At 44.9% G+C, this 26,297-nt stretch overlaps 1 pseudogene across 1 annotated transcript in view; it reads right to left on the reverse strand.

Annotated features, from left to right (window-relative positions):
- Window positions 1-209: 209 nt before the first annotated feature.
- Window positions 210-26,297, reverse strand: part of LOC309560527 — a 44,304-nt pseudogene continuing 18,216 nt past the window's right edge. Inside the window, exon 3 of the transcript in view lies at window positions 210-319. The product of the transcript in view is annotated as an uncharacterized misc_RNA (transcript). The remainder of the gene's footprint in view (window positions 320-26,297) is intronic.

Raw genomic sequence — 26,297 nt, forward strand, 5'->3', positions numbered from 1 at the left:
ACATTCTGTAGTTATGAATCATTAACACACAGATAACATTCATCTTTTATACCCTAGCAGAATCTGTATTTTACGCCTGGCCATAAACAGGGAAATCGTTTTTTAGTTCTAGAAATTAAAACAGAACTACAGTCAGGATAAAGATCAGAAATAAATATATACCATTTCAGAATATAGTATGTTGGGGTTTTATATTGTTTTATTGTGAGTCATAGCGACACCTGCAGCAAAAGTTGCTCACAGCTATAAGTGCTTGTTTCCAACTGCAGTATTTGATGATAGTAGGCGGTTGGCTTCATGCTAAATCCAGCAGCACGATCTGTAAAAGGCAAGTTGACAGATAAGAAACAGAATTATTAAATTTTTGTCAAGCAGTACATCCAAAAAGGAACCAAAACATGGGGTTTCATTTTTAAAGCAGATCAAGTTCTGCACATTTGGCTTGTCTAGATTTGCCTGCATCTGCCCTGCACATTCAGTCATTTAGATTAGGGATGAGAGAAATGGATGCCTTTCCCAGTGGTGCGCCGCTCCTAACTGGACCTAGCAACTCATGTACACACTAGTAGTGATAAGATGGGCTTTATTTAAGTGTGAATAAACCCTTGAGGGAAGTGCTGATTAAACAGTTTCAACAAAGACAGGGTGAATCCCTTACCATTCACAGAATCATTTACAACAAAGTATTTGAAAGCCCTGCCAAAATGCACTAGGCAGATAAGAGGGGAACAACCCAGCTGAAGCAATGAAATAACCACAACATTACAGATCCCTAAATGAGGACACAGCAGAATGCAATTAAAAGTGCAGCCTAACTACTGTCTACAGGCCCTGTCTAATCTGTTAAAGCATTCACCCTCCAAGCTAGGGTAATCAACCTTCAGCCAGAACTCTGTTGATGGCAGCAAAGCTCCAGAGCTCCAGATTTAACAACAAGTCCAAAACTTACAGGGGTGGCCAAAGGACTCTCACCACACTGTGTAGAGGTCCTCTGGTCAGCAGTCAGTCCACTAATGGCCATACCTATAGGGTGGATGGAGACAGATGGAAGGTAGGCTGCATCATTCTAGCCTAATGATGGTGGTTGGGAGGTGGGCCACACTATCCCTAGTGGTTTCTGAGCTGTTGGCATATTTCTGGTGGATCAGGCTATAAGTGGTCCAAAATGCCTTGTGCCTATCTTCTCGTGCCTGCTCCTTCTTGCCTGGTGACTTCATGGATCTCTCTGGGCTCAGTCTCTACCCCTGCTGTAGGTTAGTTTTCTCCTTGCTCACTCACTTCTGGCTTGTGTCCCTAGTTATCTCCCATTGGCCAGTAGGCCCCCTCCTTACCTCTTTTACTCAGCTGGCAGGCAACACTACCCTGCACCCCCCACCACTCTCCCTGGCTTTCCAGCATGCCCTGTCTCTCTTTCCCCTGGGCTTTGCTTCCACCACCAGGTCAGGTGGAAAGTTCCCAGCCATGATTTCTGCTAATAACTGTTCCCCTCCAACCACACCTTCTCCCGCCGGTCAAAAGCCAAAAAAGGAAAATAAGAAAATTTGGCGGCATGACCATAAAGTTGTATGGCTCCCATTTGTGCGCGGGGTCATCTGCGCCTGTACACCTGGGGTTACCTTTCATGCGGAGAGCGCTCATCAATATCCCTGAGCCAGGCAGGGACTACAGTCATATAAGGAATCTAACATTAAGGCAGTTCCCAGACTTAGAGATGAGCATTCACTGTGTGCAGTAATAAAGGGCAGAACTTAAAAAAATGCAGCAAAACAGTTCAATATGAGCAACGTCCTTCCCCTAATCATAACTAGAATTACCCCTAGGCCACCCCTGTTGATGAAGCCGTTTGAGTGACGTAACGTGTACAGGGGCAGAGCCTGCACACGGACGCCGTATCCAGGTCGATCATCCATACACTTAGACAGACGAGCCTATGAAAGCCCGCACTGCTGAAGTGCATGGAATTGTAAGTTTGTCAATTGCTTGATCGTTATTTAATAAATTGATTCAGAGAGCACTAGAGGAGTCTTTTCTGTTTTACATAAATACGGTATCCTGGGCTGTATCACCCTGAGTCCTAAAGAAGGAAGGAGGAGAAGGTCATCCCATTATACCTTTGACACCAATGGGTGTAACCGCATATCTGACTCATTGAAATATATGAGTCAGAAAGTAAGGTGAGCTGCTAATGAGCACAGATTTGAAACACACGGAGCACTCGTGTGTGGATTGAAGCACCAGCACTTTGTATTTTATATTGCATGGCACAGAAGGATCCTTTTGACAAGATTTTTTATATATTTTTTTTATTTATCTCACTATGGACTTTTTTCTTAATAGCTAATGTGCACAAGATATGAACTATTTATTTATGGTTATTTATGAGAATAAGGTGCACGAGTATTACAGTATTTAATATTTAGTAATTGATATACCTTCATGTTTGAAATTGATCTATTCACTTTTTGTTTTGGTCATGAGATTGTCACTGTCTTTCACTCACTTATCAATTGTGTGTGATTGATTTTATTCACTATTTATTGTACCTTTGGCGCTGCATTATTTATATATCTGTGTAGTAGCCACCCTGGCATACCTCCAGGTTAGAGTCCATTATGGCATTGTCCATGGCTTGGATGTATTCTGAAAACCACTGGTTCCTTCAGCAGCACCAAACGATTGCACTTTACAGGTGATGCTGGAACCACCGGAATCTGCAACTTGGACATCGTGGACCCCAACCACTTCCCCAGCCTGGGCCAGCCGTTTGAATGTGCTTACACTTTAGTTAAAAGGGCTACAAGAGTTTTGATTTCCTTAATATTTTTGGCTAAAATGGTGAAAATGCCACTTTAGCATTGGAGCCAAAGGGGAAGATAAAACGACATGTTTTTTTGTGGTTCAAAAGGTATATTTAAATTTAACATAAACTTAATATAGTCCTTAGGTGTGGTATCTGCATTTTTTAACAGTTTTTTTTACCTGGTGACTTTGCCAGTAACACACTTTCTTGTTCTAGGGTGATGTGTACTGTATCTATGAAGAAGCAGCTTTGTCACCCTAGCACAAGAAGTATGTTCGGGCTACAGAACACTTCTCCCTCTTCCTGTCTCCATAACGCTGGGGAGGAGTGTTCTGTAGTCCATAGAGAGTACTCAGCAGGGCTGATAACAATGCCAACTGATAACAGCAATGTCAGTGTACAAGAAGTTACAAGTTCACTGAATACTTTATGAAGCCAAATTGAAAGTTTCTGCCTTTCCAAATAATTGCCTATGGTGAAACAGGTCATTTTAAAGTGAAATCAATTTCACCAACATCACTACCCTCATCCTGAGTGTAGAGGGTAAATGCAAATGAGAATTTTAAAGTTAGATAGCATTGGTTTATGAGTGGGTACAAATGGGCCTGACCTAATGTACAGAACAAAATGTGCATTGCAGCTTGTAACATTCACTGTAGTATAAGTATTAAAATATTAGTATAACCTGATTTTTTATAGCATGGGAAATCCAAATGTGTGGCAAAACAGGATAATTCAATGAACGTGCAGTTGTCAAATGAAAATAAAAAAAAAACGAAAACAAAAAAAAATGGGCAGGCTAGATGGGCTACTTGTTTTTTCTGCCATCACGTTTCTATGTTTCTGTGAGAACTGCAACACACAATTTGGTAGGAATTTAAAACAGAATGAGTGTGAAACCCATAATTTGCTCCCTAAAAATGTTCCTCATTAATAAACTATTTAAACAAAATGTCTCGATGATACCAAAAATTCCTATTTAAACTAAATATAAATATTGTAATTGACATACAAATTTTTAGCAGCTGTTCCTAATTTACAGCTAGCTGTATATTATAAAATTTGATTATCATTCCTAGTTAAAGGGACTTTGTCTCTAGAATAAAAAATGTTAAAAATTCAGTAAAAAATACATTTCTCACCTGTCCCGTCGCCTATGCTGCTATTCTTTGCTCTCTTTAAGATCTCCAGGGGTTGCAGAACTTACACTTCTGGATATGTGGAATGAATGAACTGCTACTGAGCCTTGTGGTTCAATCCACTAACCTTTATGTCACTACAGTGAACTGTATTGAGGTAGGCACTGGCAGATCGAAGGGGGACTAAGTATATACTGTAACAAACTCAGAAGTATTAGATGCTGTTTAGCAGGCTTTAGCTGTTTAAAAGAGTAAAGACTGACAATGTAGGGGATAGGATAGGTATACAGTATTTTAAATTGGGACTGAAGTTTAAACTTTTGTTTCTAAATTTTGGAAAGGGAGGAATAAACCCCTGTCTATTTTTTGCCATCTATGTTCCATTGGGGAGATTTCCCTTTACTTCCTTTCCAAAGGCCACAACTGGAAGTGAGAGTAAATCCCTTAGTGAGGGAATCCCTGGTAGTCACTGGGGTCGCCAGAACTTTTGCTCCCATTTGAAGATTTCCCCTCTATTTCGGTTCTGGAGACCACTCAAAATTTGCGATTTTCTTTCCCTATCACTTGATGTGATAATGATCACAAAGAGAAACAGAGAAGGTGAATTGACCAAACAGGGACACAGACCGCTTTAAAAACCTGACAGGTGTTCTAGTCCATCTTAACCCTTTCTACAGCTAAAACAAGTTTTGCCTTCAATTCATTTTCAGGTATTTCTGTCATTCCTGCACATGAGCACTCAAACTAGAAGTGGGAGGAAAATCACTAGGAGCCAATCAGTCTCTGTTGCACGTGCATGTGCTGATAGGGAACATATACAAAATTATAGTGCAGCGCCTCAAAAGCATATGCAATGAAAAACATAAAGCATAAATGAATAATACAATAAAGTCCAAGTAATAAGGCTGAAATCATGGTGTAATGTCCAATATAGTGACAGATATAGAAGAAAAAATGCCAGTGTTGCTACAGCAATTCTTCTTAGAAGAGATTCAGTGATCTTCCACCAGCGAATTTCAAACTCACCAAAGCAAGTAGCTGCCATCACAGTAGAATAAACGCTCAAAACAGCATATTGATCCTGCAAGGAACATTGCAGCATAGCAACTCCAAGGACCTCTCCTTCAGAAACCCTCCAACTTTGGATTAATGAAACTCACCAAGAGTCAGAGACAGTGAGTCAATATAGTTACATCTGAAAGCCGCTGTTGACCTGGAATCAAGCAGCGGTGTGACATCAGCACCAAAATCTCTGCCTGATGTGTTTCGTCCACTGGGACGTTATCAAGGGGTCATGTGGTACTGGCATATATATATACAGCATCTCACAAAAGTGAGTACACCCCTCACATTTTTTAAATATTTTATTCTATCTTTTCATGTGACAACACTGAATAAATGACCCTTTGCTACAATGTTAAGTAGTGAGTGTACAGTTTGTATAACAGTGTAAATTTGCTGTCCCCTCAAAATTACTCAACACACAACCATTAATGTCTAAACCGCTGGCAACAAAAGTGAGTACACCCCTAAGTGGTAATGTCCAAATTGGGCCCAAAGTGTCAATATTTTGAGTGACCACCATTTTTTCCAGTACTGCTTTAACCCTCTTGGGTATGGAGTTCACCAGAGCTTCACAGGTTGCCACTGGAGTCCTCTTCCACTCCTCCATGATGACATCATGGAGCTGGTGGATGTTAGAGACCTTGCGCTCCTCCATCTTCTGTTTGAGCATGCCCCATAGATGCTCAATAGGGTTTAGGTTTAGAGACATGCTTGGCCAGTCCATCACCTTTACCCTCAGCTTCCTTAACAAGGCAGTGGTCATCCTGGAGGTGTGTTTGGGGTTGTTATCATGTTGGAATACTGCCCTGTGGCCCAGTCTCCAAAGGGAGGGGATCATGCTCTGCTTCAGTATGTCCCAGTACATGTTGGTATTTGGGGTTCCCTCAATGAACTGTAGCTCCCCAGTGCCGGCAGCACTCATGCAGCCCCAGACCATGACACTTCCACCACCGTGCTTGTCTGTAGGCATTTTGTACTCCCCACCTGGTTGCTGCCACACATGCTTGGCACCATCTGAACCAAATCAGTTTATCTTGGTCTCATCAGACCACAGGACATGGTTCCAGTAATCCATGTCCTTAGTCTGCTTGTCTTCAGCAAACTGTTTGCGGGCTTTCTTGTGCATCATCTTTAGAAGAGGCTTCCTTCTGGGACGAGAGTCATGAAGACCAATTTGATGCAGTGTGCAGCGTATGGTCTGAGCACTGACAGGCTGAATTCCCCCTCTTCAACCTCTTTAGTAGGGATGATCGAACTTTTGAAAAGTTCGGTTCGACCAGAACACCCGAATTTCCCGAAAGTTCGGTTCGGATTCCAGAACCCCATTGAAATCAATGGGACCCGAACTTCGGGAATCAAAAAACACAATTTTGAAGCCCTAAAACCTAATAAATGCCCCTAAAAGTGCCTAGGGTTCTGGGTTATGCCCCAGAAACTATGAATCAGGCAAAAAAAAGTTCTTAAAAATTGTCGTTTTTGATAGAGAGACAATTATTGAAAAAGTTATTGAAAAAAAATGAGATTTCTTTGGATTTAGTGTCTGTGGGGTCTAAAAAGTGTACCTGTGAAGTTTCAGCTCTTTAGCATGTCCAGAACCAGAAAAAAAAAGATTTTTTTCTTAGAATTTCAGTAGCGCAGGGATGGTGTTACCCTCCTTTCATAAAGTGCAAATAAATGCACTACATAAACAAAGACTTTTGAAGGACTCTGTTCTTGCTTAGTTGGATGTTTTGGATTATTTATGCAATTTATGCACTTTATTTATTTGCACTTTATGAAAGGAGGGTAACACCATCCCTGCGTTACTGAAATTCTAAGAAAGATAATCTTTTTTTTGTGATGAATTTTAATTTATGTATAGTTGTCACTGAGGCTTTATCAGAGTCAGGTCACCCTAAACTTCGGTCACCCTGATATGGCAGAGTGGGGTCACCCTGGCATGGCAGAGTCAGGTCACCCTAAACTCCGGTCACCCTGACATGACAGAGTGGGGTCACCCTGGGATGGCAGAGTCAGGTCACCCTAAACTCCGGTCACCCTGACATGGCAGAGTGGGGGCTTTGGTGAGTTTGCTAGCTGACTAGCAAGCACATATACCTGCTGTAGATATATCAGCAGTGCAACGTGCTCCCTAGATGGAACCCTGACACTTAAAAGTATCCCTACAAAAACTAGATTATTGAATCTAACTATAGTGGTATATAGTACCCTAACTACACACTGCATATCCCTTTCCTCACAATAAAAGAACAGCTACATACAGAAGAAGATAATTGCAAAATGACACTGGAGCTTTCTTTACAAGCAGCAGGAGAAACACAAATGCTTCCACTCTCTTCAAAAGCCTCTGTATTACAGTGCTAGAGGTTAGGCGGGGCTATGTTATATACTAGGGGGCGTATTCACTCCTGATTGGCCTCTGGACCCGTAGTCACTCCAATCACGTTCCTAGCAGACTCCTGCCCCCTCATTGGCTTTTACTGACATTTCTGGGCCAATCACAGGCTTTTAAAGCCCAGTTCCTGACCCATTGCATTTTGGTGACCGAATTCCGAACTTTTACCGCAAAAAGTTCAGAATTCGGCAGAATTTCGAACACCCAAGACATGCTATGAATATGACACTGAGCATGTGCACTCAACTTCTTTGGTTGACCATGGCAAGGACTGTTTTGAGTGGAACCTGTCCTGTTAAACTGCTATATGGTCTTGGCCACCGTGCTGCAGCTCAGTTTCAGGGTCTTGGCAATCTTCTTATAGCCAAGGCCATCTTTATGTAGTGCAACAATTCTTTTTTTCAGTTCCTCCGAGAGTTCTTTGGCATGAGGTGCCATGTTGAGCTTCCAGTGACCAGTATGAGAGAATGAGAGCGATAACACCAAATTTAACACACCTGCTCCCCATTCACACCCGAGACCTTGTAACACTAATGAGTCACATGACACTGGGCAGGGAAAATGGCTAATTGGGCCCAATTTGGACATTTTCATTAGGGGTGTACTCACTTTTGTTGCCAGCAGTTTAGACATTAATGAATATGTGTTGAGATGTTTTGAGGGGACAGCAAATTTGCACTGTTATACAAGTTGTACACTTACTACTTTACATTGTAGCAAAGTGTCATTTCTTCAGTGTTGTCACATGAAAAGATATAATAAAATGTTTGCAAAAATGATGTCAGGGGTGTACTCACTTTTGTGAGATACTGTATATATATATATATATATATATATATATATATATATATATATATATATATATATATATATATATATACTGTATATAGTAACGATTCGGGACGATTAATCTCAAGTAGTGCATGCGATTTGAAGAAGTAGTGTCAGTCCAAACTGCGTTATTTTAAGGGCATGGCAGCCCATTTTTATTTAGAGAGCGGAAAATTCACAAAACCACAGCAATTTCCCTCGCAGGGGGTTCCACCATTACTGTATATGGTTAGTTCAGCCTCCTGGCTTACTCATATGCCACACGGCTGCTTCAGGTCTCCCCCTAGGCCTAAGGTCTGATCCTCAGACCAACACGAGTATCTTTTGGCCAAGCTCCCTTGAAGCTTCCTTGGGATCAGTTTCATACTGCGCTGTTGGGGAATACATCTGCCTCCTACAGACCTGTACGCTCTGGCTGCCAACTGCCTTCTCTCTCTCTCAGGGAAAGTGGGAGCCCTCCTGACTCCCATACACAGACCTCGTGTCTGTCGGTTGGAGTCCTCCTGACTCCTGGGCCAGACCTCCTGTCTGCCCGGGTGCAGCTGTCTCCAACTGGGAGCCCTGAGTGCTAACCCTGGGAATAATATGAACCCAGCCCACAAGTGTGCAATCAGCAGGCCTGTCTTAACCACTTTAGCTCTGCCCGCCGCAGTTTTACTGTGGCAGGCAGCGCTCCTGGGCAAAGCAACGTTATACTACGCCACTCGCTCAGGAGACTCTAAGGGGCGAGCGCGTGCCACCGGCGGCACGCTCCCGCCCCCACTCGTTAGGTGGGGAGCCAGTGCGCGTGACCGGCAGCTCCGATGGCAGCCGGCCACTCGTGATCTCCCGCAGCTGAGAGAGAAGAACAGACGGCTGAAGTAAACACAGCCATCTGTCATTCTCCCTGAAGTGATCACAGAGGCTATGTGATCCTGCTATATAGGATCGCATGTCTCTGTGATTACTTCACAAGCCACGCCTCCTGACAGTTAGAATCACGCCCCTAGGGACACATTTAACTCACTGATCACCAGTAATGTTAACCCCTTCCTTGCCAGTGTCATTTTTTCAGTATCAGTGCATATTTTTAGCACTTATTAGTGTAGTAATGTCACTACACTAATCTATAAGACCCCAGATCTCACCTCTAGGCTGGAAAGCCTGAGAAAAAAAACATGCCCACCGCCTCTGCACCTCCTGTACCATGCCCGGGCCCTACAGGCATCATTCAGATATCCCCACTCAAAGCCCAGGACGTCATATGACATACTGAAGTATGGAAGTGGTTAATAGAGTCCCAGAAGTTATCACAGACGGCTCCACCAGAAATAGGGAACATGCTGGCAGGAGGAGAGAGCATAATGTATGACTTATCAGTATGCTGCTACTCCTTTCTTGTTTAATCAGCAGGCTGTGGGAGGAGAGCTGGCACCACTGTATGTGTGTTGTCCCCCTCTGGGCTAAGCAGTAACACAACGAAAAATGTTCCTGCACTTAGGTACAAATCATTTCGCAGATAATTTTCACAGATAAGATAGTTCACATATATGTATTTTTTTACGAGAAAGTCTGGCTTTGCATACAACTCTAGGTGCTGCTTATGATAACAAAAAACTGTGCACATGGCAAAAAAACAAAAACAAAACAGACAAAAACTAATTTTTCAGTACCTTTTAGTGAGAGGTGAATGACAATGAAATGAATAACAGTTACTTATATAACAACTGGATTTTAAAATTTTTCAAATGTTACAGCAGATTTATGGTAGCCATACACTATACGAAAAATCGTCCAGAATTCGGTCATTTGGATAGTTCGTTTTTTGTTTTTTTTTTAATAACAAACATGTTATATTTACCTCCTCTGTGCAGTTGGTTTTGCACAGGGCAGCCTGGATCCTTCTCTTCTCGGTCCCTCTTCTGTCCCTCTTCTTGGTTCAGCCGTCAGCCGGAAATTGCGTTGACGCGTTTCACCCCTCCCCGTGGGTGTTATCATAGAGGTATCGTCACGGGGAGGAGCAAAACGCGTTGATGCAATTTCCGGCTGATGGCAGAACCAACGGTGTCACTTCCGGTAACCAGGTAGAATGCAAACAGGGAAGTGCACATCCGTAGCCGCCACAGGAACACCGGATACCCCTGACATACTACTAGCGTTTTTTGCAGCTACTAAATGTAAGTGCATTTCTGCTGTTTTAATAAAACGACTTTAATGGGATTACGATATGGAGTTTTCTCTTTTCTGCCATTTATGAATTTATTTACACTGGGGATATCTACGCCAAGTCCATCTACCGCTGGGGGGATCAGGAACTAAGTGCCCACCAGGCTAACCAGCAGGGCCGGACTGGCGTAGCGGGATACCGGGAAATTCCCCGGTGGGCCGCCGGCCCTGGGGCCGCTTTAAGACAGGGCATCGCGGCAGCGCCGCTTTAAGATAGGGCATCGCGGCAGCGCCGCTTTAAGATAGGGCAGCCGGCAGCGCCGCTTTAAGTATTGGGGCCGGCCGCTCTGATGATGGCCGCTGCAGCCCCGCCCCCGGCCCCCACTGCGCTCCAGACAGGGAGTGACGGAGCCGGAGGGTCCATCCTACTCGTCAGCCGCTGTGAGCGGCATGACATCACGGGGCGGCTGCGCGGCGGGGTGGACCGTGGAACTGACTGGCTGTGGCTGTCACGGGCGCGCAGACGCCGATCCCTCCCACTGTCCCGACACAACACTGACGTCACGCGCCGCGCCGCGCCAGCAGCCAGCAGGTGAGCCTGAAGAGTGAAGAAGATGTGAAGAAGATGAGAGAGAGTGAGAGGGGGGGGGGTGCCGGGGTGGAGGAACAACAGCAAAGAGGCTTCAGTCACTGCAGCAAGAGGTTAGCATAGTTTTAAATCTTTGGAGAGTTGACACATCTATTAAAAGTATTGATGCAACTTGTACCATGCCCACCACATCTGCACCTCCTGTACCATGCCCACCACATCTGCACCTCCTGTACCATGCCCACCACATCTGCACCTCCTGTACCATGCCCACCACATCTGCACCTCCTGTACCATGCCCGCAGCCTCTGCACCTCCTGTACCATGCCCACCGCCTCTGCACCTCCTGTACCATGCCCACAGCCTCTGCACCTCCTGTACCATGCCCACCGCCTCTGCACCTCCTGTACCATGCCCGCAGCCTCTGCACCTCCTGTACCATGCCCACCGCCTCTGCACCTCCTGTACCATGCCCACAGCCTCTGCACCTCCTGTACCATGCCCACCGCCTCTGCACCTCCTGTACCATGCCCGCAGCCTCTGCACCTCCTGTACTATGTCAGCAGCCTCTGTACCTCCTGTACCATGCCCGCAGCTTCTGCACCCCCTGTACCATGCCCGCAGCCTCTGCACCTCCTGTACCATGCCCGCAGCCTCTGCACCTCCTGTTCTATGTCAGCAGCCTCTGTACCTCCTGTACCATGCCCGCAGCTTCTGCACCCCCTGTACCATGCCCACCGCCTCTGCACCTCCTGTACCATGCCCACAGCCTCTGCACCTCCTGTACCATGCCCACCGCCTCTGCACCTCCTGTACCATGCCCGCAGCTTCTGCACCCCCTGTACCATGCCCCCTGCCTCTGCACCTCCTGTACCATGCCCACAGCCTCTGCACCTCCTGTACCATGCCCACCGCCTCTGCACCTCCTGTACCATGCCCGCAGCCTCTGCACCTCCTGTACTATGTCAGCAGCCTCTGTACCTCCTGTACCATGCCCGCAGCTTCTGCACCCCCTGTACCATGCCCGCAGCCTCTGCACCTCCTGTACCATGCCCGCAGCCTCTGCACCTCCTGTACCAAGCCCACCACCTCTGCACCTCCTGTACCATGCCCACAGCCTCTGCACCTCCTGTACCATGCCCACCACCTCTGCACCTCCTGTACCATGCCCACAGCCTCTGCACCTCCTGTACCATGCCCGCAGCCTCTGCACCTCCTGTACTATGTCAGCAGCCTCTGTACCTCCTGCACCATGCCCGCAGCTTCTGCACCCCCTGTACCATGCCCGCAGCCTCTGCACCTCCTGTACCATACCCGCAGCCTCTGCACCTCCTGTACCATGCCCACCACCTCTGCACCTCCTGTACCATGCCCGCAGCCTCTGCACCTCCTGTAACTTGCCCGCAGCCTCTGCACCTCCTGTACTATGTCAGCAGCCTCTGTACCTCCTGTACCATGCCCGCAGCTTCTGCACCCCCTGTACCATGTCCGCACAGCCCCTGTATCTCCTGTACCTTGCCTGCAGCCTCTGCATATCTTGTACCATGCCTGCAGCACTGCATCTACTGTACCATATCCACAGCCTCTGCACCTCCTGTACCATGCCCGCAGCCTCTGCACCTCCTGTACCATGCCCGCAGCCTCTGCACCTCCTGTACTATGTCAGCAGCCTCTGTACCTCCTGTACCATGCCCGCAGCTTCTGCACCCCCTGTACCATGTCCGCACAGCCCCTGTATCTCCTGTACCTTGCCTGCAGCCTCTGCATATCTTGTACCATGCCTGCAGCACTGCATCTACTGTACCATATCCACAGCCTCTGCATCTCCTGTACCATGCCCACCACCTCTGCATCTCCTGTACCATGCCCACCACCTCTGCATCTCCTGTACCATATCCGCAGCCTCTGCATCTCTTGTACCATGCCTGCAGTCTCTAAAATCTCTTGTGCCATGTCCACAGCCTCTGCATCTCCTGTACCATATCTGCAGCCTCTGCATCTCCTGTACCATATCCGCAGCCTCTGCATCTCCTGTACCATATCCGCAGCCTCTGCATCTCCTGTACCATGCCCGCAGCCTCTGCATCTCCTGTACCATATCCGCAGCCTCTGCATCTCCTGTACCATATCCGCAGCCTCTGCATCTCCTGTACCATATCCGCAGCCCCTGCATCTCCTGTACCATGTCCACAGCCTCTGACGTGTCCTCCTGTACCATGCCCGCAGCCCCTGCATCTCTGGTACCATGTCCGTAGCCTCTGACTTGTCATCCATTACCATGTCCACACAGCCTATGACCACCTCCTATACCATATCCGCACTTTTACCACTTTTAACCAGAATTTGCGCTTATATATATAAAGCCATATGTGCTTTCATATCTGTCTTATCTATATATAATACACTCTTCAAATGTGCTTTAAAATGCATGGTTTTCCCTTTTATGAACAAGAAAATAATGACGTTATGCTGTTGGGTCGGTATAATAATGCTATGGGGCTGGTATGAAATTATTTCCAGGGCTGAATTTTATTCCCAGTCCGGCCCTGCTAACCAGTACCGGACCCTAAGCCCGAATGACCCATATGCAGTACTGCCATGGGGAGGTGTGCCCAGAAGGTGGAGGAAGTGCTCAAAATTGGTCTGAGGCCTGAGCAGCAGGGTGCAGTGTTCCTTGGTCCAGTCCTACATGAGAAGACCCCTTTGCTAGAGAAGCCTTTGTGAAGACACTGAGGTTCCTGCTAGGCTTATCTGGGGGGCCTATTTACAGGTCCATTGTCTCAGGATCAAGCTAGGCTCAGGAGGAAGCTCACTGGAGGTATCCCATGTTCCTTTTCCCCATCCAAATTCATGTTTCAACAAAAACCCTGAAAATAACCTCTAGACTGTTTCCTGAGTCAGTATAACAATAAAGAAAATGCTTTGTGCTTGGTTGTTTTTGCCCTAAGGGGGAAATAGGACCACATTCACCAGCAGCGCTTTGGGGGGTGCGCTACATGTGGAGGCTTAACCCAGGATATCTCCCCCAATTTACATAGCTGTTGCCAGTAGCAACCAGGAATGAGCAGAGAATTGGGAGGCTACAGTGGGCCCAAGCCAGTCTGGGCAGGAGAGAGGTCAATACAGTACTGTTGCTAAGGGGGATTTCTCAGCAAGGGTTAACAGTAGAGCGGGAAGATCCTGCTTTACAATTGGGGAGGCTGGCACCAGTGAGTGTCAGAGAGGGACTGAACTGTAGGTCCTGGAAGAGACAGTACACCCTGCACATGTGTGAGTGGAGGAAGCTGTAGCTCACATATGGTAATTTGGCTATAAAGCAAATATGGCCGTGGAGCGGGAATGGTTGGCAGAAAGGCGTGAGCAGAAGGTGGATACCAGTATCCTAATGGTCCACCGAGGCAGATTTGTGCTGGCAATGGTCAGAGGAGCAAAGCGGCTGTGCTTTGTCTGTGCAAACTGCCAGAAACCCACTGCAGTGGTAAGGCAATGGGTCAGGTGCAGAAACTGCAGCTAACAACTCATAGAGCTTGTGTCGAGTCATCTACAATCTGTGACATACAACATTAATCCACTCATGGGGTTATATAGTCGCAGAGTCATCCCAGTGGGCCAGAGGGCAGCAGGAGGAACACAGTGAACCAGGTACTGTGCAGCAGGAGGGAGCCAGTCGGGGAGTGTGGGAGTTTCCAAGTGCATACATATGCACATGCGCAGAGTGGCAACAGACCGAGCAGATATGCACAGATGTGGATATAGACACGTGCGTGCTCTCAACCAGGCGCACCAATACTGGTACTAGACGGGCTGTTTAAATAAGGCTGCAGCATTGGCTCATCGCTTCAAGCTTCTGTGTGCTTTGTTCCTGATAGCTGTGTTTGACCTCTGAGCCTGACCTGGCTTGCTACCATCCATGCTTGTCCACTACCTGCCCTGACCCCAGCTTGTCTCCAGATTCTGCTTCTGCCTCCTGTTCTTGCCTGATCTCCTTCACTGTTGCTGATAATGGTGTAAGGGCTGAGCTCGCAGCAGCTCTGTTCTCTATGCTCAGGCTGCTCAGCTCTCGGATAACTGTCAGCACTCATTGTTTCCTCAGTTGCTCACCTGGTTATCATTATCTGCTCATCAGTCCCACCTACAGCCAGCTCCTACTGGCTATTTAAGCTGCCTTGTTCATTCATTTCCTGCCTTCACCTGGTCAAGATATCCTGAGTGTCTCTGCTGTGTTCCTGTTAAAGACTTTGTCCAACTGACATCTCTTCTGGTTCCTGATCCCAAACGTATGCTTCTGACTATGCTGATTTCTGGCTCCCTGATCACTGGCTTGTCTGATTCCTGTTTTGGCTTCTGAACCCTGGCTTATGTTTTGACTACGTTCCTGGTCTGTACTGTTTTTACCATTACATTAAAGGTGTTATTTTTACTGCATTTTCTGTCTCAGTCTGATTCATGGTTCCTGACAACTGGCTTGTTACCCTGAGTATCCTGCTGCCTGCCATTTATGCCTGATCTGCCCGACTGTTACTGACCCAGCTTGTCTGACCATGCATCCTGCTCATCCAGCCTGCTTTAGGTCATTAGTCCAGCAAGCTTACATCTGGCCCTAGCTTCCTGCTACACATCCACAGTCTGCCGCCAGCGAAAGCTCCATGCCAGCTCTTTGGCCACAGCCTGTTCTGCTGCCACATCCAACTGCTGACCACTGCTACTCACGTAGACTACTGGACTGATCTCAGGCACTTATACCCCACCATGCTCCTGTGGCTGCTGTCAGAAAGGCTACGAGAAGCCTTCCTCTTCATGTCAGGCTCACTACCAGGTGCGTGACACCTTCTAAAGAAGATTCACCCCTGTTGACGAGGGGACCCTATGCTTTGTTCTTCTTTGGACAATTGCACGATTGTTGCTCAGCCCTTAATTGGAGGAAAATTTCCATTGTTGACAAATTAAGAAGGTGGGCCCTTTTGGCCTTGTTGATAGCTAAAAGGAGGGATATGTTTATCTCTAGTGCCCTCTGATTTTTTATTTTATTATTATTATAGCTATGTGTTTACCAGATTTGGGACTCTTGGCCTGCAAAGTCTATCCTCTTTATCAAAGAAAATGGAAAATTTGTACTGGGTACAGCAGGAAAACACTGTTGTGCATGGCATGAGTATATACTGCAGACAGGATTGTAGTTTAGATAAGATGTGTCTTTCTGTTTATTTCCAGGGACCTGGAAGAGAACGGCATATCAAGAGCTGGCCACTAGGTGGTCCTACATTTAGCCAAAGGGTTCAACGGCTTTCCAGTCTTATTTAGCTTGGACAATGTTGTTGTGGGTGGAGAATCATCTCTTAAGATGTATTGATTAATTTGTTTGCTAACGTTTTTTTTTTTTCAGGTCCCGAAACCTTAAGATATTCAGTCCTGTAAAGTTTATGGATTATTGGTTCGCCTAGCTAATGGTAGGGCTCTATCTAGGCAGGATGTATTTATGTATATATGGTACGATTGTCAGAGTCGGCTCTGACGTGCTTGTAGCTGGTTATCAATTTCCTCTAAGGAGGCATAATATTTAAATAAATAATATTACCATTATTATTTGCATTTGGAGTTCTACACCTGGGCACTGTGGTATCATGTGAGATGGGGGGGGGGGCACCACAAGGAGGTTGGGGGGAGGGGGTTTATGTTCAGAGGGGGATTTTGGGGGGCAGAAGGGGATAAGAAATGTTCAAGGAGGGGACATTTGGGGAGGTGTGCTAGGAGTAGGGATTTGAGGGGATTTGTGTTGGGAGGGGGATGGAGGAAAAAGATGTGTGCTTGGGGGGGGGGTTATTCTAGAAAAAGTAATATGGTAGGTGAGGGGGGATTTTTCTATTGGAGGGGTGGATTTTTGCTAGCAGGGATGATTGGAGGTTTGTGCTACAAGAGGAATTTTTTTTTTTTTGGGGGGGGATTTTTGCTAGGATAGGGGACTGGGGAAAGTTTGGGCTGGGAGGGGGGATTTGGAGTGGGAGGGGAGAGGGTTTGTGCTCACAGGGGAAATTTTTGGGGGTAGGAGATTTGTACAAGGACGGGGAAAATGTTTTCAGGGGGGGTCGATTTATGCTGGGGGCATATGAGGAATGAGAGGGTCTGAGCTGGGGTGTTGGGGAGGAGCAAAGATCGTGCTGGGAAGGGGATTTCTGCAAGGGGGTAGATTTGTATTTGGAGTATGGGGAATTATGTTTTGGGGGTAAGCAGGCAGATTAGTGCTCGATTTTTGTTTTTGTGGGGGGGGGGGGGGATTTTTTCTCATACATAATTGTGACGGTGTTCACTGTCACAGGAATTTAAGGACAGATGGGTGATGGTTTGAATTGCTTCATATTTTCAGCAAGGTCATTTGTTCCCATTTGCCATGAAGTCTCTGGCCAGGAAGTACAACTCCTAATATGGTCATTCCAGGAAGTTCAATGTGGAGACGGACTGTCTAAACAATGTTGCTTTTGTCTGAGGTGGCTTTCCATTCACCTATTGTTGGGTGTGCTAATGAACTCACCTGCTGTCTGCTAAGGGATGTATTGACACTCAGAGTAATGTGTATTGGGGGCTCGTTAGGGAACCCTTGTTCTGTGTCTGGCTATTGTGTACATTGATTGCCCCCTGGGGCTTCTGTCTCATTGCACATAACAGTCCTTCTGGTCAAGCTATCCAAGCTGGACCAATCCCTGTTGATTCATTTTCAAGTCCTCATTTGCATGGCTGGAGAGGACCTGAAGGGGAACTGCAGGTACTTTGCAATTGACCAATGGGAGGGCAGTTGTTGGGAGCAGGATATTCCAAATTCTGTATAAAAGTGTGCTGTGTTCTTCCAATAAATTGTCTTCCTGTTTGAACTTACATACAGCCTGCTTGGTGTTTGTTCTAATGGATTCCGGACGGCACATAGCTGTAGTTCGGATCCCGGATCCTTGGTTGACCGAGCCATCAGACGTTGCGAGCTGCAAGCTGACTCACTAGAAACAGAGGAGTGTCGGGAGAGCGGAAGCGAGCGAGCAAGGGTCTTGTCACAATAATGCTCATACATCTTAGGGGGGGTGCATGCAATTTGGCATGTTCGCTCCGGGCTCTATATGACCTTGTCCCAGGAATGACTGTTATTGTTATGCTGGAGTGTCTTTGATGCCATGTGAAACGTCACATGTTTCCCTATTTGTTACCTTCCTTTTCATCTTCTTTTTAGCATGGGATACACATGCTCCTGGGATCAGGAGCTATTTTTGTGCCTCGGCCCATGAGGACAGGGTCTCTTTTTAATGGGGGTGGATGTAGGACCCTTCTAGTATACAGTACGTTGCTAGGTAAATTTTGTTTAGCTCCTTTGTAATCAGTGGAGCAGGGGTTGGTACTCAGCGATTAGCAGGCAGAACAACCACTTGAAGGCTATTTATTCAGTACCATTTTTAAAAACTCTTCAGAAATGTACCCCAGTGGAAAAGGGGTAAAACTCTTTTATATCAGTTATTTTACAATGTGTATATAATCTTTGTTTTTTAAATACACATCGAATACAGGACAAAGAATTTACAGAGCACTATGGGTTTTCGAAAAGACAGCAGTAGACTAAATTCAGACATTCAGCTTCTGATACAAACTTTAGATAAAGAAGTAAATGCAAATGAATCATTCCCCTAAGCGGTGTGTGTGTGTTAAATATATGAAATTTATATATAATTTATATTCACCTGACCAACAACAACAGAACAGCTATAAATTCCCTTGTGAGCTCAAAGAAAGTTACAATGTTATAACAGTCCCGATGCGTGATCACTGTCTTGGCAAGGAAATACTTCCTATTGCCTGCACAGACTAATAGTATTCTTTGGGGATGCTCCTTTCTGCTGTAGCGACACAACTAGTTGTCGCTTTGTAATGATAACAGAAACTTCAGAAACTTTTTTTAACATAATACTGTTGCCGTACACTGAGAAATGTCAGCAATGCATCTATTCGAGCTAGGGATGGCCAAATCTGCCCAAGTTCCGTTTGCAGGGATTCCACAAATTCTGCTTGAAGTGTGCTAAACTCAAACTCCGCAGCAAATATTATTTAATGGTATTGGGGGGGGGGGAGTGCCTAGATGCTAAATTCTGGACATTTTTATTGAATGCTAATAGGAAAGCTATTGTAATAAAAAGGCATAGGAAATTGGACACCACCATATGGAGCCTAGCTGTACCAATGCCAAAAAAAAAGTACAGTGGGGACGCCAATCCCCGGGGAGATGCTGTAGAACTGGCTGTCCTGCAGAAGCACATGTAAAGATCCCATCAAGTGACCTTTTGGTCATTATATGTCACAGTGGCCTTTACCTAACCCTTCAGCTATCCTTGCTGTAAGTGTTGACGCAGTTTTTCCAATCTATGTGAAGGGGACTCAGCACCCCCCCATTTTGAGGTACCTTGGACTCCTGGGAATCCTCTAATATTGGTTGCCTGTGACTATCTGCAGCGATCCATAGGGGCAGTTGTCGGCCTGACTTGCATGAGTGTGTCAATCTATTTGTATCACATTGTCGTCTGGTTCTGAATAAGGGTCTCTGAGGAAGCAGATCTCTGAACTCAATTGTTCAAGCGAAATGCGTCAGCCCTTTTTCAATGTGACTAAACCTGCCTGACTTTGTTTACAGAGAATTTTCATCTGCAACAAAAATGTTTGTATGTATGTCGATATTGCCTGATCATTTTGATCAGTGAACTTTTTAATGTTTAATTAATAAAATATTATACTTTTTATGTATATTCTGTGTTGACTGCCTTACTACAAATATTACATCCTCACATCCTTCAAAGTCTACCTCTTTTACTAGATGTGATTGGAATCACTCACCTGAACCAATTCACACGTGTATTTTTATTTTTACAATGGGTACAAAGTCTCAAAGTCCTGTTCAGGCAGCTTTGAGGGTGACATGAAAAATAGGAAAAACATTTCAAATAACAGGTTTGAGAAATGCCCTAAATCTGTACTTTATATTTCAGAACCAAAATAGTTTTTAGGGACATAAAGGGGTCACAGTTTACATCGGCATCATATTTTATGCTGAGGAATTACAGACAGCAGCAGAAAAATAAATAAAATGGCGTGTCTTACTCCTCATTTATACCTCCTTGTACAGTGAGGGGGCTGGCCATTTGACCTAAGGTCATAGGCAAAGTAGTGCATTCACTTCAGGCTTTAATGTGGCCAGAAGGAGGATGATTTCACCCTCACCTAGGTGCTACAAGAGGAAACTGAGAAAAGGTTAGTGTATTATCTACATTTCTTTGCTTTTTCATCCAGGGTTTTGAGGACAGGGGTTGGCATCTTGAGTATGTAAGTTTTGTCCCTGAGGTGCAAGGTCTGCTTTAATTTGCTGGGACAGCACATTTAAACCTGCTGGATCTGCTGTGAACCCATGGTGGCAGCAAACCCTAACCTCATCACTAATACAGACTTGGAGAGTTACAGATCGGTGCTCCTTAAGAATTACCATACTTTGTGTGTTTAACCAAATGATTATTTAATATTGGCACGGTGCAGTGCCCTTTAGAATGATTGTTTCATCATTGTGCACATTATGTACTGGAAAAGAAGGCTCAAGAGATCTCAACATGTCAGAGATAAGTTAATTCACAAGAGATCTGGGTTTCCCCTGCCTTTCTTCCAGCCCTTGGTAAAATCTGCTTGTTTTTAGCCTTAAACAACCCTTAGAAAAGCATGCTGGTTTAAATTAATACATTTTAATAAATTAATATAACATTATAACTGCAGTATTAGTTGAACTCAGGTTTACATGTTGTGTTAATCAGATTTCTTCATTTTCATTGATATTTACTTAGGTGTAATTACCTGAGTTACCTGGAAATGTGTCTTTCACAGATCCCTACAGATTAGCTCCACTCTGGCTAGTCTGTTTCCTCTGGGCATTATAAGTGGCATTAATAGTTGCTGGACAACCACCATGGCACAATCCAAAAGGAGGTGGTGGGAGTTTTATTTTGGAGTTTGACAGCATGCACATGGAGTTTAAAGTACTGCATGTGCTTCTGCATTTGCAACATATGCATATACTAAGCCAATAAATCTGGTGATAGGCTATTGGCAACAAATCAAACTAGCATTGCTGTCTTTCCAAACAAGGTAAATGCCAGCAACACCTATGTGCAGTGTTTTCAATCAATGATACTCCACTCATTCCCCTTGTTCATAGTCCAGAGTAATTGACATCAGTCCTTGTTCTATTGGAGCTACTATCCAGAAGTTATAAAAGTTCACAAATTCTTGAATAAACTAATGCAAAGGCCACCTACTTTTTGTAATGCAAAGAAATTATATCATCAATAGAAAACTATATGATTAAGCCCAATCATGTAACTGTGAAGACTATATTGTAGTAGTATATTATAGTATAAAGTAATGGATCAAGCGTTGGAAGACAAAACCAGAGAAAATTCCCAGCTCAACTCACAACCAGTCTGCTTACCAACCAAAATAACCTGTCCAACAATATGCGTTAAAAACAGGGGTTTAGTTAGCACACATTGGTAAACACATGCGTAAGCTGCGAGGCCCCTTCACGGCACCCTGTATTACTTGCAGTCCTAACCCTTCTACATTTGTAAGAGTCTCCACAGTGGGAGCACATGCATTCTAATAGATAGATAAGGGGCAGGTGGGCCTGGAGGTAGCCCAATCCTCCTTAAAGGTGCAGGGGCACCCTGGACACCCAGCAGATAGCACAATGGCAGCAAAGGTGTCCAGTGTGTCCCCTCACCAACATTTACACCAGTAACAAAGAAATGGCCCATGCTCCCATCTATAACTGGCCTTCACAGCAAAGAGCACATGGAAGGTCAAATGCATGAAAGACAAAACCAGAGAAAATTCCAAGCTCAACTCACCAATCAGTCTGCTTACCAACCGAATTAGACTGTCCAACAGTATGTGTTAAAAACAGGGGTTTAGTTAGCACACATTTGCAAACACATGCATAAGCTGCTCAAGCATTGGAAACCTGCACCTCAGTGAACCAACCCCCTGGGGGAGGGAGCAATAGAATGACATTAATATGATGACTAAGGTATTGAGGATTTGATATCACACTTATCCATAACAGAAAAAAAATCGGGGCCTTTTGGCTAAGATCAAGTGTAGTATCTGTTCTTATCTGTTCTTCGTGTCCATTAGGGGTACCCTGTTATCATGCCAGCCTTTTGATAGGAACTACTGGCTGTATAGTATCCCTGCCTGTTTTGATGGGGGCTCTGAAGGCTAGTACTGGCTGGAACAGAAATCAGGATGGCAATGAGATGTGAGAAACGAGAGTAAATCCTCCAGGAAGACTGAAGGGGCCCAGTGCATCCTCAATGGGCAGCAAAGGAAGAGCATCTGCTGTGTCTGGGCCCCAGGGAGTTGGTCACCCCAGGTGTGCTCTTAGTAGCTCTTGGGTTTGGGAACCCCACGGTGTGAAAAGGCACTTGGCCATGTCACTTGCTTTTTTTCCGCATAGCACCTCAATTGGCTAGGCTTTTTGACTAAGTGCACCGCCACTATTTATTTTTCTCCACAGTTTTATCACTTTGCACTTTTGTTTGAGTTTTTTCACTTGGATGAAGGGTGTGGGTCCTCAGGCATACCCTGAAGTCTAGGAGTAGGATGTATGGCCATTAGGTTCATTCCTGTTTCTCCCCTGAACCAGGGGTTTCTCTTCATTAGAGACCTAGTACTCAACCCTCACCTAGTACTCAGAGGTCTGCTGTGGCAGGCCTCGAGGAGGGGGGTCCTCCAGGCCTTTTGGCTAGGTGGACCATGTTTCAGCCTAGCACCTGTCAGGAGCCTTGCACCCTGGGGGGTCAGGGTAACATCATACTCCTTCAGGGGGTGGACAAGAGACACGCCCATAAGTGCACTTTTTTATGTGTGTTTCACATGCACTTTTTGGTGTGCCTTGGCCACACATTTCTGTTTTCTCACCACTCTCCTTCGTCCTATGGGATCCATGAACACACTGTTGCCAACAGACTACTGTAACGGAACCTCGACTCAGGGTTCCGTTACAACTACTTCTTAGCATCAAAGGGGAAGAATTCCTCTCCCAGCTGGGATAACACTGCTAGAGCACCCACCAGCTTGCTGTACCATCGCACCTCACTCCCCAATAGCACTGCTGCGGCAACATTTAATTGGATGTGAGAGTAGAGGTGCCAAGACCCTTCTTCATCAGTGCTACGCACTACTCCTATTGTTTGCAGCTGCTGGTTGCTGGGCACAGTGACTCAAAGTTTTAATAGCAAAAGGTACTGATTTGTCAGCAAATTATACTGCTTTGTATATGTGATATGCAAGAAATGTTTTCATACAAAACAGATACTGAGCGGTCCACTTTATCCAATCATGGTATTTAAAGTGTGAGTATTCTTAACCACTTAAGCCCCGGAAGATTTTACCCCCTTCCTGACCAGGGGGTATTTTGCAATTCGGCACTGCGTGAATTTAACGGACAATTGCGCGGTCGTGCGACACTGTACCTAAACGAATTTGGCGTCCTTTTTTTCCCACAAACAGAGCTTTCTTTTGGTGGTATTTGATCACCTGTGCGATTTTTTGATCACGCGCTATAAACAAAAAAATAGCGTCAATTTTGCAAAAATAGCAATATTTTTCACATTTTTTTATATGAAATTCCCCCCAAAAAAATGTAAAAATCAAAATTTTTTAACATTTTCGGCCAATTTGTTTTATGCTACCTATGTTTGGTAAAAAAAATCGCAAAAAGCGTATTTTGATTGGTTTGCGCAAAAGTTATCGTGTTTACTAACAAAGGGAAAGATTTATGTCATTTTTGTTGTTTTTTTTTTAACGCGTAATGGCGGCGATCTGCGATTTTTGACTGACATTTTTGACACTTTTGGGGTTACCAGTGACATTTCTACAGTAATCAGTGCTATACATATGCACTGTTACTGTAAAAATACACTGGTAGTGAAGGGGTTAACTTTATTTGAGAGGGAGGGGCTGTGTGTGTCCCTAGGGGCGTGCTTTCTACTGTGATTGGCTGTGGCTTGAGCTGTAAGGACACTGATCAACGGATCTACATAGTAGATCCGTGTGATCAGTGTTTTTACCCCGGGGAGAATGACAGGTGGCTTGTTTACACAAGCTGCCTGACTTTCTCCCTCTCCCCCGCCGATCGCAGAGTGGCTGGCGGACATCGGGTCCGCCGGTCACACGCGCGGGGGGGTCCGTGACCACGCGGGAGCGGGAGCGCGCCTCCGGGGGCGCGCGCTCGCTCCCTAGACCCTCACAAGCAAGCGACGTAGCCCTACGTCACTTTGCCTGTGAGGGGCTGACCGCCGACGTAGATAGTCGTGCGGCGGTCGGCAAGTGGTTAAGCTCCAAAAGTATGTGATTTGACTGCGTGTGCTATTGTTTTTATAATAAAAAAGTAGTATTAGGTTGTAATTACCTGGGGATCCTGCCAGGTCTTTAGAGTTCCCTATTCAGAGCAGCAACGCTATTGCAGCTAATCCACTGTCTTCTCCATTGCCACTCTGTAGTGCATGCTCCAATTTCAGTGTAAGGAAGCCATAAACATCTTCTTTCCTCCCCAGCTATCCATGCATGTCTTGTAGGGTTCAAAGATTATGATTGGCAGCGCAGCTCTTCCTTTACACTTCCCTGTCAATCATGATCATTGAGCCACCCTGCATGACATGCAGGGGTGTCACAGGGGGCATCTGAGAAAGATGTAAAAAATGTATTTTTTAAGTAATGTCAATAAATCAAACTAAGCATTGCTTTTATGTGTGTTTTTGAAACAATAGTATTTGTATTTACTATAGATCTAGGTCACGTGACTGCCAGCGCATCATGGGTTCTGTGCAGAACAGGGCAAAGGACACAACACACTGCAGTGACGTGTGCATGGAAATATATGCCCTGCACACATATTTCCCATTACCTTACAGAAGTTCTGAATAAACATCACATTATTGACTTAAAGTATAACTAAAGGCAAAACTTTTTTTTTCCCATTTTGGATAGCGCTGAGAGAGATTAGTGTCAGTTTTTATCGCTGTCTGTGTCCCCGTTAGGAAGATTCACCCTCTCTGTTTGTCCTGTTTATCATTATCATTGAAAGTAAAAGAAAATCCCACATTTTGGGTTGTCCCCAGGAAAGTAATAGGAGGGAAATGTTCCAATGGGGACACTAGTTCTGGTGACCTGGGGGTCCCGAAGGAATTTCCTTTATTTACAGGGATTTTCTCTTACTTCCTGTTTGGCTATGGGACAGGAAGTTAAGAGAAATCTCTGCAATGGCACAAAAAAATCTGACAAGGATTATAACCTTCCCTTACTCTATCCAAAATTAAATAAAATTGCCCATTGTTCTGCTGTAATAAACATCTAAGTATTTAAGAGCATTCCAATTCCAAAATATTTGAACCATGATGTAATGATACCATACACTACACATACTGTATATTAATGCATGTGTGTATGAGAGTTTACATACACAGTAACTGGACATTACCTGATATTCAGTTTACTTGTCTGTTTTAAATGTTGGCCTTTTTAATTCTGGCTGCATTTCTCAGTGACTCATTGATAGGACTGCTTTACTTATAGAGCCAGAGGGCTTTGTATTAATGTTGCTACATTGCCTCTTCATTTCCTTTCTCTTTGTGCTGTGTTAATAAATAAAACCCAAGGTGTGGTGGAAGCGATAATTTTTCATATTCTAGTCTCAGTGATATAGCCAGCATTTACTTTTTTACTCCTGTTCCTTTAGGCATCTGCTAGATTTTTCCACAGAGGCATTTTTCTCTCCCACGTATCACTCAATCTGTTCACAAGCGGCTTTTTAGCCTGGATCTGTGCCTCACTTTTTAGCAGGCATATAATGAACAGGCAGAAGCTTTCATATGCTCATGCTATTTTTATATGATGCTATAGCACATATGCATAAATCAAAGGAAATACAAATAATATATCAATAGCAATAATCATATTATTTGTAATATATATATATATATATATATATATATTTATATATATATCTATATATATATATATATATATATATATATATATATATATATACTATATTACCAAAAGTATTGGGACGCCTACCTTTACACACACATCAACTTTAATGGCATCTCAGTCTAGTCCAGGGATCTGCAACCTTTAAGACATAAAGAGCCACTTGGACCCGTTTCCGAAGGGAAAAAAAAAAAAAACTGGGAGTCGCAAAACCTACAGAAACCTACCGGGGGGTCGAAAACAGGGACGTAATTAGAAATCACAGGGCCCCATAGCAAA

This window comes from Pelophylax lessonae, assembly GCF_965119305.1.
Source record: "Pelophylax lessonae genome assembly, chromosome: 7".
In the NCBI taxonomy this organism is placed as follows: domain Eukaryota; kingdom Metazoa; phylum Chordata; class Amphibia; order Anura; family Ranidae; genus Pelophylax; species Pelophylax lessonae.